This window comes from Heliangelus exortis, chromosome 4 (assembly GCF_036169615.1).
Source record: "Heliangelus exortis chromosome 4, bHelExo1.hap1, whole genome shotgun sequence".
Classification (NCBI taxonomy): domain Eukaryota; kingdom Metazoa; phylum Chordata; class Aves; order Apodiformes; family Trochilidae; genus Heliangelus; species Heliangelus exortis.
In genome coordinates, this window is record NC_092425.1 from 22,021,233 (window position 1) to 22,034,944 (window position 13,712).

Sequence of the window (13,712 nt, forward strand, 5' to 3'; positions counted from 1 at the left end):
GGTACAGTCACTTGAGAACGTGGCATACACCAACTTTAATGGATTGAAAAATCTAAACTGCTGTTGTACATATTTCTCATACTGAGGAAGAGAAATGCAGTATTGTTTGATGACCTCTCTTCTCTCTTGTTGGTGTTACTGAATAAACACTTTACATTCTTTTTAGTTTTCTTTTTCCAGCTTAATCAGCTTTATTTTGCTTCTGTATTCCATATTTTCCTCAAAAAGAAGGGACAGTTTTTCAGGGATAGTATATGTGTCCACTTTCTTTCTTATTATGTTACAGACTTCTCCTTCAGTTTTAATTTTTAATATTTTTTTTCCCCAATAGCAAGTCAGTGAGAGATTGCAGGGGGTAAATATGAGTTATATGTATTTTTGGCATAATAATTTGCTTTTATTTTCTCTGTACATTTTCCTTTCTTACAGTTACTAACCTGCTCAGAAGAGTCTCGCTTATTGCTCTTTAACATGAAAGAGCAATAAGTGAGATGGAAGAATAAAATGGAGATTCATGCCATTCATGTATTTTATGATATGGGTAATTTGTTTGTCTGTATATTTCAATATGAAATTGCCTCCCCCCTCCTACTCTGACTTGGTGAATTTCCTTACCAGTGTCTGCTGCTAATGTCTGTATAACTGAAGCTGTTCTTGCAAAGATATTCTGAGTTGTGCTGGGAGTAGTGGTGTTTTTTTAGGTGGGTTTGTTTCTTTGCTTGTTTGTTAGCACTATGAAGGTTAGCCTCAGATTTATTTTTTTTTCTGGCATTTCTTCTTTATTTGCGAATTGCTAATGTGCAAATTGCATTGTGTTTTTCACTGAGTACCAGCAATCTCAAATAGTGAATAATTCAGTGCATTTTTGTAGAAAGTGATTCAGAAATTAAGAATTTCTGTATCAGGTCAAATCCATGAGCAGACTCTGAGTTTCCAGTGTCCAAAATCAGGTACTTGCATGACAGTTTTCTTGCTTGGGAGTTTTCTTTGACAGTCCTGTTAGTAAATTATTGGCTTAAATCTCAACATGTAGGCTTACATTTATTTTTCATTTATTTTAGAAATCCTGTTATTTTCAAATCCTGTCGTATGTTTGGACTGGTGGTGAAGTGAAAATGGGGTGATCATTTAGGAACAGCTGTTCCTGTGGGTGAAAATAATTTGGTATTGTTTAAATTTGTCCATTTCTCTTTATTATACTGAGATTTGCTCATGTGTCCCTTCTAAACTTGTTAGATACATGTAGGATGTGGACAGGCTTAACCTTTTCTAGGCACTTTTGCTCTTAATTAAGATTGCTCTTAATTCAGTGGAAGTCATATGGCTATGAGACTGAGCTCTCCTTGGATTAAAGATTTTTTTTTCCTGCCCAGTTTCCTGGAAGAGTGACTTGCTTTCCAAGGTGCTGTTGTTCCAGGCACCATTTGCTAGATCCTATTGGTGTATTACAGATGGAGATTTAAGTCTATTTATACTTTTTTTTCCCCCTCTGTAACTCTCTAAGAATTATGATTTCAGTTATGATACTGAATTGATGCTGGTGACATAAGGCTGTTTAATAGTTTCTTTTCAGTGATTGCATTTGTGAAAGTACTTCACCCATTTACAAAATATAGGTATATTTTGGGGTTTTTTATCCCCCCAAAATCCTTCTGTTTTTTCATGCCAGACCAAGATGAACTGGATTGAGGCTAGAGCCTTTTATCTACTTAGTCAAGGTATATTCCTGTCATTGAAGTAAAAGCTGTTTTCTTTTACTCTGCCTGGATTTAAGACAACTTACATATAATAATAGAGACATGGGAAGGCTTTGTTAGGCATAATGAGAAACTTCTAAATAAGCAAATCTTGAAATTAAAGATTAACTGTAATGAAACAATATAAAAACTAAGTGTAGTCTTCCAATATAATGACAATGCAGATTTTAAACTACATATTTATCTATAGCTTTCTCTGCTTGTCATTTTGGCTTTCATAATTACTCTAGCCATGAAAATACTTTTTCGTAAATATGTATGACATTTTCAGTTGTTTTTTTTTCCTTGTTCCATTGCAGATTCCATATAAGAAAACAAATACTTTTAATATATTTTCTTTTGTTATACTACAAGATCATTCGTATTCTAACTTTTCTTCCCTTCAGATATTCATCCTCTGTTTTCATCGCTGGGCTATGAATTTATATATGAAGCATTTTTCTCATAATCATAATATAGCCTCTTGATTTGTAATATGATTCACCATTGGGCTGAAGTAGTCTCTTGCTCTTTAGTTTGGTGTTTCATTTGATTCTTGTGCCAAATGTTATCTTTCTACCAAATGAAATCTGAAGGAGAGCAATTACATATTTTAAAAAATTTTTTACAGAAGTGGGAGAGAGGGAGAGGTAAGCTGTGTGAACTTTCTTCATACCTCTCAAGTTTTTCAGATTTGGGGGGAACTGGTGAGGGAACCAGTTAGGTATCAGAGTATTAGCATGGAGTACAAATTCACCATTGCATACCATGCCACCTCTCTAGTTTTGGACAATCAAACCCCTGTGCCCACTGCACAGCATCATTTTCCTCTGGTGTTGCTGAAAGGCATGCTTCCTGACTCTCATCAGAATATTTTGAATGTCAGTTTTCCATTTTATCTCCCAGTGGGTCCCTGTCAAAATGGAAGGAAATGCTATTTTCCTGTATATCTGGCAGTTGAAAAATAAGTAGCAAAATTTTAACACCAGTTCATCCTTCTGTAAAATCATGGAGCGCTCTGTTGCAGGCTGCACAAGTAGAATAAAACTTGGTAGAGGGAGAAACAACAAGAAAATATATCTTGGAGTGCATGTTTTAAGCCATAAACTTCCTGTCCTATTTCAGAGATTAGTCTCTGTCATGGTAGCCTGTACTGGACTAGGCCACTGTTTATGAAGTTTGGACAGTAACAGCTTAGGATCCTAAACAGAGCTTGAAAATCACTTGCACATGTGTAACAGTGTGCACTTAGACTGCCTCTCCAGAGGGTCAGCGCCAGAGTATTTCCTACTGCACAGCCTGTTTTCTATTTCAAAACACATGGGCATACAGCAAATCTTAAAATAAATGCTACTCATTTTAAAACAATTTCCTAAACCAGTAAGATACGACAGTTCCCATACAGTTTGACATCTTTCCTAATTTCAGTCAGGGAGCAGGTATGGTTAATAACTTGGACTCAGGAACTTTTCATATCATCTTTTGGTTAGTGGACATCTGATACATTAGCAGTATCCTATGATTTTCCTGGTAAAGGAGAAATCCTCTTTACTTTCCTGGCTGGTATGAGAAGCAGCTCTGGTATTCTTTTCATGCACCTGGCAAAGAGAGGAGGAGTGGGGCTCTCGTGTTGTAGCTCTCTCCCAGACATTGGAAATTTCCACACTGGAAATACATGAGTCCTACAACTCCTTCCAACCCACCCCAGCTTCATGGTTGCTTTGAAACAATGATTTGGCTGAACTGTCCACATAGCTCTGGTACTTTCCCTGATTTTCATGTTTTGTGCAGCAAACTGCCACTGATAAGCATCTTCTTAAATTTTCTGTCTGCAGGCATGGGAAGCCAGGAATGTCCTGTCTTAGGCTTTTGGATTTTTTTTTCCCTCATTAATCTTTGAAGGCTGGTAATTTTTTTTCTGATAATACTGCAGAAACTGAAGGTGTCAGCCTACTCACCTTCTCCAAGAAACTTCCTGCTTGGCAAGTGGGGAGTAGGTGTCTTAGAGCCTTCTAAAGCCTTTGCTAAGAACCTGATCTAAATCAAGTAAGTGAAAAGTAATTTTTTTACAGGAAGGGTTTATTTCAAAACTGTTTCATAAGCAAGTTGAAAGTAGAATCTGGGATTGTCTGTTTTAAAATAACTTGTTTCACTAGTTACAGATGTGCTTGTTTGCATTTGAGTTTTCCTCTTATCTGCAATTTGTGCACTCATTTTTCTTGTTTTACTAAAAATAAGTAAAGGAGGAGTTGGAGGCATCTCTAATAATTTGTGTTTCAAAGAAATCTAAAGAGCATTTTGAGTGGAACAAGATGCTTAAGTCACATTAAGGCACTGAAGTACTGCTCAACTTCATTTTCAAGTTATTGTTGTGACTAAGCAAGGAATTTGTTATCCTTTTTTGGTTTCTTTGTGAGCCTGATGTCAGCTCATTTTTTAATTATGGTTCCTTGCCTAAATGTTGCAAAGCACTTTTCAAATTTCATGCTTAATTACTTTTATGAGAGTTTAATGTTTTCTGAGAGGATGTGTTTTCCTGTTGTGTGTGAAAAAGGGTTTTGCTCTTCTGCTGTGACAGCTGCTAGAAGTTCTGGTGGAGAATCTTAGAGCTGACTGTGAGGAAAGATTTGTTTTTCTTTTCAGCTCGTACACTCATCAGTGGTTCTGCTCCCTTTAATAGCTACAGTCGTATGTCACCTTCAAATCTGGCAAGCTGATGCCTTATTTGGTTTGAAGTTAAAAGCCTATTTTGGCACTGGAAACTGGATAAGCTCATTCCAAAAGAGTAAAGTTGGAATGAAGTTAGCAAGGCTCTGTGCCAGCAGATAAGTCCAGTATGCTTTGTAAATTAACATGCTTGAAACAATGTAAGGTTTCTGTTAATGCATAGAAAATGTAAGATTTATGCAATTTCCTTCACAATACAGATTACAGAGCAGCATTCAGGAAACAACTGAAATACTTCATTAGCTGTGTAATGACAAGTATCTGCGAGAGCCATACCATAATCTTCAGACACCCATCATTGCCTCTAATAATAGCAAAGTCACATTTTGTATTTCTACAATAGCCCTATTTCTTGATTTCATCTGTGGTTGTACACGTTTACATATAATTTAATCCTTTTGATAAAGGGAAACTTTAACCTCCTTGTCTTTTCTGAATGAGAGCTTCTCATATTTATTAAAGGGATGGTGAAGAGATCAGGTGGGATCAAGATACTTACCTCCTGCTCCTTTCAAACCACAGGGGTAAAATCTGAACTTTGCCACTAGATGAATCTCAGTGGCTGATGCTGACTCATACAAATGAGCTTTTCTCTGGTGGTGGCTATAAGCAGGCATGAGTGTGACAGCATATTGCTCCAGATACCTCTATCTAGCAGGTGCTGCTGCCTTGCCTGTGGGCCTGGGTAGAAGTGGATGGGACTGCTTTTTGTTGGCTTTATCACTGTTTGTGAGACACTTCGCAGTAGCTGGGGGGTTTCTCCACCCCTCCATCTTGGGAGGGCAGAGATTCCAGAGCATCATCTATTGTAATATTTTGCCTGGCTGTGTGGGGTGAAAACAGGAGGGTTGCCTGTGTCTGTGCAGGTCAAAACATACAAGTGCCTGTAGTATACCAGTGGTAGCTAATCATACATCTCTTCTGCTGGGTTACATGATGCAAGTCTTGGCAATGCACAGAAACAAAGCAGCTATGTGACAGTCCTTCTGGGGAGAGCAAGGTGATAAGGATCAGGGAAATGGGCAGTGGAAGTGATGGAGGGGCTATGTTAATGCTGAAATTACTGTATACCCATTAGTGACTGAGACTGGTACAGAATGCTGTGGGATGCCCCTGCTATGTTAGTTTATAGGAATATGCTGTACTTGTAACAGTGTTATCTTTGATGTTAAGTGACTACAAACCCTGCAGAATTAGCATTCTTCTACTCCTTAACTAATCAAGAAAAAAGGTAAATTACAGGAAAGGAATGTTTGTGGGGAGAATACCTATACTACTACTGGAAGAGAAGATGGTTTTATTCAGTAGCTCTTGATGTGAAAAAAATTTCAGAGAATTTTTCAAAGTTCAAGATGTTAAGAACAGATCCATAACTGTGTGACTAGAGAAAACTGTCAGGCAGGAGGTAGTAGCAGTGCTACTTTAGGAAAGGCTGCTCCTTGAGGAGATTAACATTTCTTCTAGTCATTACTGGATGATAAGAGATAGTTTGTGCTTCTTGGAGTGGTAAAACTGTGAGCTCAAGATCCTGTGTGTAGTGGTAGGTATCTCTCTCCCCATGGAAACACTTGTATGTGTAAATGTTTTCTCCAGTCTTCTAGTTTATTTTTGTCAGTGGAAGTTTATCTCTGGAAAAAGATCTGAATTGAAGTATTGAGAAAAGAACTGATGTCTTAGTAAAGAAGAATGAGTATATGGTTGTGATTTGTACTTTATTCCTGATCTAAGCTTTACCTTTCCTCGAGATGATCTCTAAAGTAGTGTTGTATTGTTTTTATTTTTTTCCTGTCTATAATTTAAAAATTATTAAATTGCTTTTGACTTATTGAGAAGGACTTCCATTGTAAGTAACAGATAATAAAAATGTAAGAATGCTACTACCAAGTACCTGTATGTAAGGTAGGAAACAAAGCTGCCCATCCTGTCTGGGGCTTCTTCTGAAGTTTCTCCAAGTTTTCATTTTAAGAAGTTTTTTTTTTTTGGTCTGTGTTTTTAGCCTCAGCTGTGAAACCGTCCTGTTTGATAGGAGTCTTCAAATTTAGCAGAGCAGTGCAAAGTATTGTTTCTAACTGTACTCCAATAGCATGAATGCCATTAAGAGTGTGACCCTAGTGTTTCTCTTGGGCTTCCTGCAGGTTTTTGGAGGCTTGTAGGGCAGTAGCAGACCATAAGGACTTGGGCTATGATCCATGGTGGCTTATTCTGTATCACTGAAGTTGACAGGTTTTTCCATTGACTGTTCTCTGTGTGTTTGTGTGCATTTGTGTATGAGAGAAAGATGTAATTACAGTAGTTTTGTGTTGGTCTGCTGACCCAAAATCTCTGTAGGGGAAGCTTAGAAGGAAGAAAAAAAATTATTCTCCCTTAAACCTGAAAGAATACATGCATTTTTCTAAGTGTAGGGCAGTCCAGGGTTTCTCCAATGCATGTGTCAAACTTTTAGATCAGTATCTTGATCTATTTTATGGACTCACAGGAGCTGACACTTCATACACAAACAAAAGAGGTCGCATGTAAGGCCACAGTCATTTGTAGTCCAAGTGGCAAAACCTCTTAATATTTTTCTCTAAGAAACAGGCATCAGAATATCTTTTAATATAAAATTGTCTTCTTACATTCCATAAAGTACTGCATTTTCGCTATCTATCTTTCTTTCACTTTGTGGCTTGGGTTTAGCATTTTAAGAGCAGTTGCTATAGAAGCATTAGCCATGTTTATTGGGTCGTGACAAACGGCAACAGCTGAAAGACAGATCTGGAATTCTGTTTTAAGTGGAAGGTGGGCCCTGAGCCAGAGATCAGCAGCTTCAGAATGCAGCAAGCCACAAAGCTGGATCCCAGGGTCCTGACGCACACTGTAGTTACTCAGGCGTAATGCTTAAATTTAGCTTACATTTGAAGTGTTTTCCCCATTACACACTTAGATTTCTCTCTGTCTGTTAAAAGGACACTGTAGGATTCTCTATGCCCATGAATTAGTTTCTTATCACCAAAAACACTGAATGGAAGTAGGTAATTATGCATTTCACACGTGGAGCTGATTGGTCTTTTTGCTTGCTTTTGCTCAGTGAATGCAGGAGTAAGTGCACAGGTCAGAGAAAACATTTGCCAAAGCTGGTTGTATCATGAGAAAAGATAAAACCACAGCAGGAACAAACCCAGCAGAAATGTAATTAGGACAAACTTCTCAGTTTTATTGACATGTAAAATCTGGATCTAAAATGGTCAATGTGAAAGCTGTCAGACATGCGGCTTAAAACTGTTATTCAAACATGCACAATTGCCATACTTCAGCATATGGTGACTTAATATAATTCATATTGTAGCTGGGGATTTTTGAAGTTTTCTAGTACTGTAGAAACCCAGCCCAGAATTTGTGTGTCATTCCTCTTCAGTTTTATGAAGGAAAATCCTCTCTCTACAATGCAAAGACAGTAAATCCTGGTATATACTGCTAGTGCTTTGAAATGTGAGTAAATGTCTCATCTCAAAAATCTACCTGGAACTGAACATCTGGAAACGGTCTTTGCTTACAATCTTTACCAAGACCCCACCACATCCCCACTGAAACCCCACCCCCAAGAAAACCAAACCAAAAACCCAAACCAGAAAAACACTTAGAAATGCAAAAAAGTCTCCCTGAAGATTGAATTTTTCTCTTGCCTGTCTATTAATTATAGCAATTTCTGTTCAGCTTGCCATAGCAGTTTGTATCCTTGCTCGTAGATCTTGTTCTTCTCTCTTCCCAGCTAGTCTGACTTTTGCAGGCTTTTCTGGGGATAGACCATTCATGGGTGGACGAGGTGAAGCAAGAAGGTTGGGAAGGCTGGCTTCATGAAATAGACACAGTATCCTGTTTCTGGGCCTGAAACAGCTCTCTCTGGGCTCATCTGCCTCTGATGTCTCAAATTGGACTGCTCTTTCTCCACCAGTAATCAAATAATCACTCTGCCTCTCGTTTGTGTGTGGAGTTCTTTTTGCTTGCTTGAGTTTTTTTATGTGTTTTTTTCGGGGGTGGGGGGGTTTACAGTTGGAAGACTAACGTAACCTGTATTTCTGAAACATCTCTTGTGTCTGTACCTAAGGAACAGGATGAGCCTGTGAATATGTCTATAAATAGGTGACACAGTTTATTTCAATCTAGTGATTTTTTATCCCCCCTGTATTAAGGCGATGGCTAAGACCAAGGTCCCCTTAGGATGAGTGCTGTACAATAAGCTGCAGAAAGCTGATTCTTGTTTTGAAGTCTGTACTACTTATGCCCATGTAATGAAGTTGCAAATGGAGAACAAAGGCAAAGTGTGTTGTAAAAAAATAAGCAAGCTTGGGTAGTAAACAGGAGTTTCAGGATATTACTGAAAAGACAGTTTTCTGTAACCATTTAAAACCCATCAGTTTTGTAATTAAAACTGTGATAATCTGAAATTATTAGCTCATGCTGGCATAGGTTTGGGCCAGTTCCTTTCTCTGACTGTTCTTCTTTAGAGGTCCTTGTGATTTAAATGGTAGGTACAAAAATTTTGCACTCCTCTATAGCAGTGTGCTTGATTCATAACACAGGTATGGCCATGTGCAAGGTCCTTGGGATTGCAAGGCGGGGCAATCCCAAGCACAAACACAGGTTGGGAGAATGGATTGAGAACAGCCCTGAGGTGAAGGACTTGTGGATGTTGGCTGATGAGAAGCTCAACATCTCATGCAACATGCATTTGCAGCCCAGAAAGCCAACATTATCCTGGGCTGCATGAAAGGAAGCGTAGCCAGCAGGTCAAGGGAGGTGATTGTCCCCCTCCATGCAGCTCTCATGAGACCCCACCTGAGGTACTGTGTCTGGTTCTGGAGCACCCAACACAGAAAGGACGAGGAGCGAGTCCAGAGGAGGGCCATGGAGCTGATGAGAGGCCTGGAGCAGCTCTGCTATGAAGACAGAGTGAGAGAGCTGGGGCTGCTCAGCCTGGAGAAGGTTTTGGGGAGACCTTACAGTGGCCTTCCAGTACCTGAAGCAGCCTACAGGAAAGCTGGGGAGGGACTTTTTACAAGGGTGTGTAGTCATTGGATGAGGGGTAATTTTTTTAAATTGGAAGAGGGGGGATTTAGGTTACATATTGGGAAAAAATATTTCACTGTGATGGTAGTGATCACTGGAACAGGTTGCACAGGGAACTTGTGGAGGGCCCACAGAAAAGCTGGAGAGGGACTTTTTACATGGGCATATAGTAACAGGACAAGGATTAATGGCTTTAAACCGGGAGAGGATGGATTTAGATTAGACCTTAGGAAGAATGTTCTTTAGTGTGAGGGTGATGAGACACTAGAACAGGCTGCCCAAGGAAGCTGTGGATGATGCATGTGTGGAAGTGTTCAAGAACAGGTTCATGGGGCTGTGACCAACCTGGTCTGGTGGGAGGTGTCCCTGCCTATGCAGGGGGGTTGTAACTAGATGATCTTTAAGGTCCCTTCAAACCCAAAGCATTCTATGATTGGTGGCTAGCAGAGGGGTTTTTTGTGTCCTAGTTGTTTCCCTATAGATTTGATGGCATATGGCTTTCAGGCTTCTGCTCCAGATTGTCTGTAGTGCTGCTTTGTGCCTTGTACCTTGGAGCTGTTTGCAGGAGCTGATGAAGTGAATCTATAAATAGTTACTAGAACTCTTTGGGGGCATATAATTGCCACCGTCCACTACTTCAGATGTATTGAATGCATCCGTTCTTTCACTTTTATGGTTGAAGCAGGAAGATTCTCACCTGTTCAAATATTTCCAGTTACTTGTGAAAAAAGCCCCTATCTATAACAAATGAATCACTGGTAGTGTAAGAAAAGCCTTCAGCGGGTCTTGAGCCAGATGGTATTTGTACGTGTTTCACATTACAGTTTGGAGCCTTAACCTGAGGAAGCATGAGCTGGGTCACTGCATGCTTGGGGTTTATCTAGCAAATCACAGCTACAGAAGCAGTGTGATGACCCAGTTAGAACGACATGTTCAGCCTCTTCAGTGTTCCCCATCTGCAGTCCTAGTTTCAGTTGTATGCTTATACTTGTGTTGAAAAAGTCTTGATGCAAACAACTGAAGGCTTCAGTATTATTTTAATACTAAAGTCCCTGGTCTTTAAGTGATGCCTGTAGAAAGCCTTGAATTAAAATGCTTCAATTTCATTTTAACGTAAGATAGCCAAGAAAGTCTTAAGGGACCAGATCCCTTAGGATATTGAAATAACAGACTACTGTTCAAATCTCTTGGAGCTAAAGATAGGCACCCAATGTGCGCCCATGTGAGTATATGGGTCCCCTCTTGCAAAGGGGAACAGTGGCTTGGACAGAGAAGTGTTTCTCTTTTTTGGAAGGAAGTATCAAGAGTCATTGTGTGTAACTCTTTGGTAATTCTTCACTGGCAGAAATAAATAATTACATTTTTCTTGGGGTATTTTTTCAAAGTGGTTCACTGATTTCTCTGATGGATGGAAAATGTGGGAAGATTACTTTGCTATGCATGCATGTGAGTGATGAAATAACAGCTTCCAAGTCTGTTATTTGTGTTGGCAGCAAGAAACATAATTTGTTGAGATGTGAGTATCTGTACTGAGGATAAACCTAGCAACGCATTTCTTGCTGTAAGGCAACACTTTTTTTTTTTTCCTATGGTGTCACTTGTGAGGTAATGCCCTTCTGCTGGAGTAGAACCCTCTGCATACTTGATCTATGATTTGATATGACATCACTATACAAAGACTACTCAAAAATTGCTATGGGATATTTTTTTGTAGGAATTAGAACTGTTTTAGTAAGAATGCTTTCTACTTTCTGGTAATATTCAATAGTCTATTAACACCAGACTTTGCTTCTTCTATCTGACTCTAGAAGAAATAGAAGTCATATACTACCAGTCACAATTTGTAATACTTTGTATATGGGGTTCACACTGATGCAATTAAAACAGGAGTTGGGAGTTTTGGGTGCAGAGCTGCTGAAGACCTTCTGCACACAGTGCTACTAAGCATTCAGTTTACTCTAAAAATCTGTACCTGCAAGGTTGTTCAGGCTCTTCCCTGGTTTCATCACTGCAAATTAACCTAGAAACTTCTGTTTTTCTTTTTGTGTTTCAGAGGAGGCACATAATAATTGAATGAGAGCCTAGATGTTACATGTATTGTTTTTCCTTGCCTAAATAGCATCTAACTTGTAGTACTGCAAGCTGGAATTAATTAATCCTTTTCTTTCCCTTTCTGTGGATTTCTGCCATATTCTGCATAGACATATATATATATATGTATAAAAATATCTCTAATTTTTAAGGGAATGCGACTTCACTATATTGAGGAGAATAATAGATTCTATTAGGCAGATTTTAGCTAGGACTTTAGAACTATATCTCTCTGGCCACTGAGAGGAGGATTAAAGTGGCATTTTTTTGCATCCAGTTAAAATAAATAGCATGATACTGATTGATTACCAGTAGAGTTGCAGAATAAAGCCTTATTAAATTAAACATTCCTGCTTACTGTGTACACAAGTTGGTCTGGCAATTTCCCTGCTCTGTAAAATGGGTGTATTGAGGTCTTGGCCTGATTGATATCTGGTAAATGAAACAAAGGGTACTGCTGTATAAATAGGTTTAAAAATGTAATTATTGGCCCTTTCATTATGCTTCTGCAGCTGCATAGGATTTAACTTTAAGTTAACTTGCCAGTTATTTACTAGAGGGACCAAAGGAACTGTCTGCTGTGCTGTGTAGCGGGATCAGTTAAAGTGGCTTCTGGTCTCTGCACTCATACTTTTCAATATAATTAAGCCAAACCAAATCAGACATTCAATTGCTTCTCTTGGGCAATATTCTTTTCAAACTAGCATAGAAACTGTATCACCAATACTGTGGGACCTGTTGACTTCAATGGAGTTTGCTATTAAGTGGAGCAAAGGCAGGGTTTCACCATGTTACTATAAATGCTGTAAGGGAATATACTTAGCAATGACCTAAGGTCCTTCTCGAGCTACTGACCTCATGTTTCCAGCCTCCTATTGGCTTGTGCACCACTTTTTCAAAGGCATAGGAAGCACCTCGTGTTCCTGTCCCAGGTCTGTACATCAGGAGTTAAAAGGCAGCGAGTAAATACCGGGCATTGCAGAATGGCAGCGTGCTTGGCTTGGCTTGGCTTGGCTTTGCTTTGGCACAGGTGACAGAATGTTAAACTTGCTGGGGTGACCCTTCACTGAGCCCAGGATATAGATCATTACCCTGAACTGCTCATGAATTGGTCTCCCTGGCTTGCTGGTATCTTATGGGTTTTCTTGTTTTAAGAGGCCTTTGCCTCAACAGCAAGCACATGGCTCACTGCAGGGTAGGCAGTGGAGTCTATTGCTTTTTTTAGGGACACTTATGTGTTTGATACCTTAGGAATTTATCTGTAATGTAGCACAACTCTGTAACAAACTCAATTTCATGTGGACTGAGACAGACTTTTCTTAGTCTGCTAACACAGCTGCCATGTCGTGGCATTAAAAGAAAATCCTAATAGAAATCAAAATGTATGCTACATATCCTGACAGGGTAAAGGGAAATTGGCTTGTAACTTAATAGAAAAAAAATTTGTGAATATCTGAGGTTTTAAATTGATTTGTTCTGGTCTCGTCCTAGATACTAAACTAGCTGGCCTCTAATTCCCCAGCTCTCTGTTCCTCTGGCCTTATGGATAAAGCACTGCCTAGTCCTGTGGGGTCTCCTCCATGAATTTATAGGGGATTATACAAGTATTATACACAGCAGCTCAAAACATCCTCCAGTCTGTTCCTTAAATAGTGTAGGCAGGATGTCAGCAGACAGCCTATTTGAATATAGTTGGTTTACATGGACACAGCTTTAATATTTCTATACTTTTTGACAAAACCTTTAGCATATCATTTTTTATTGAAGTGCCAGTACCTTGCTATTCATATTACAATGACTTATCTTTTCCCTTTTTTCATCCCCTTTGCAAAGAGGATGCTATTTTACCCTTTAACCACTCAGATCCTTAACCACCCTGTTTTTTGTTTTTTTTTTTTATATTAATGAGATTACACCTACCAGTTAATGTTATTAGGTTAACTCTTAGAAAAAAGAGTACTAAAGCACAGCACTTCCTACTTCTTACAGTATTTGCAGTCATATGGCACAAATCAGTGCTGCACTCATGTCCTAGACTCTGCAATTTGTCACCCAGGACAGATAGGACATAGGGCTGTAAGAAGAGCTGCATGTGGTGAGTTTAAGGTAGCT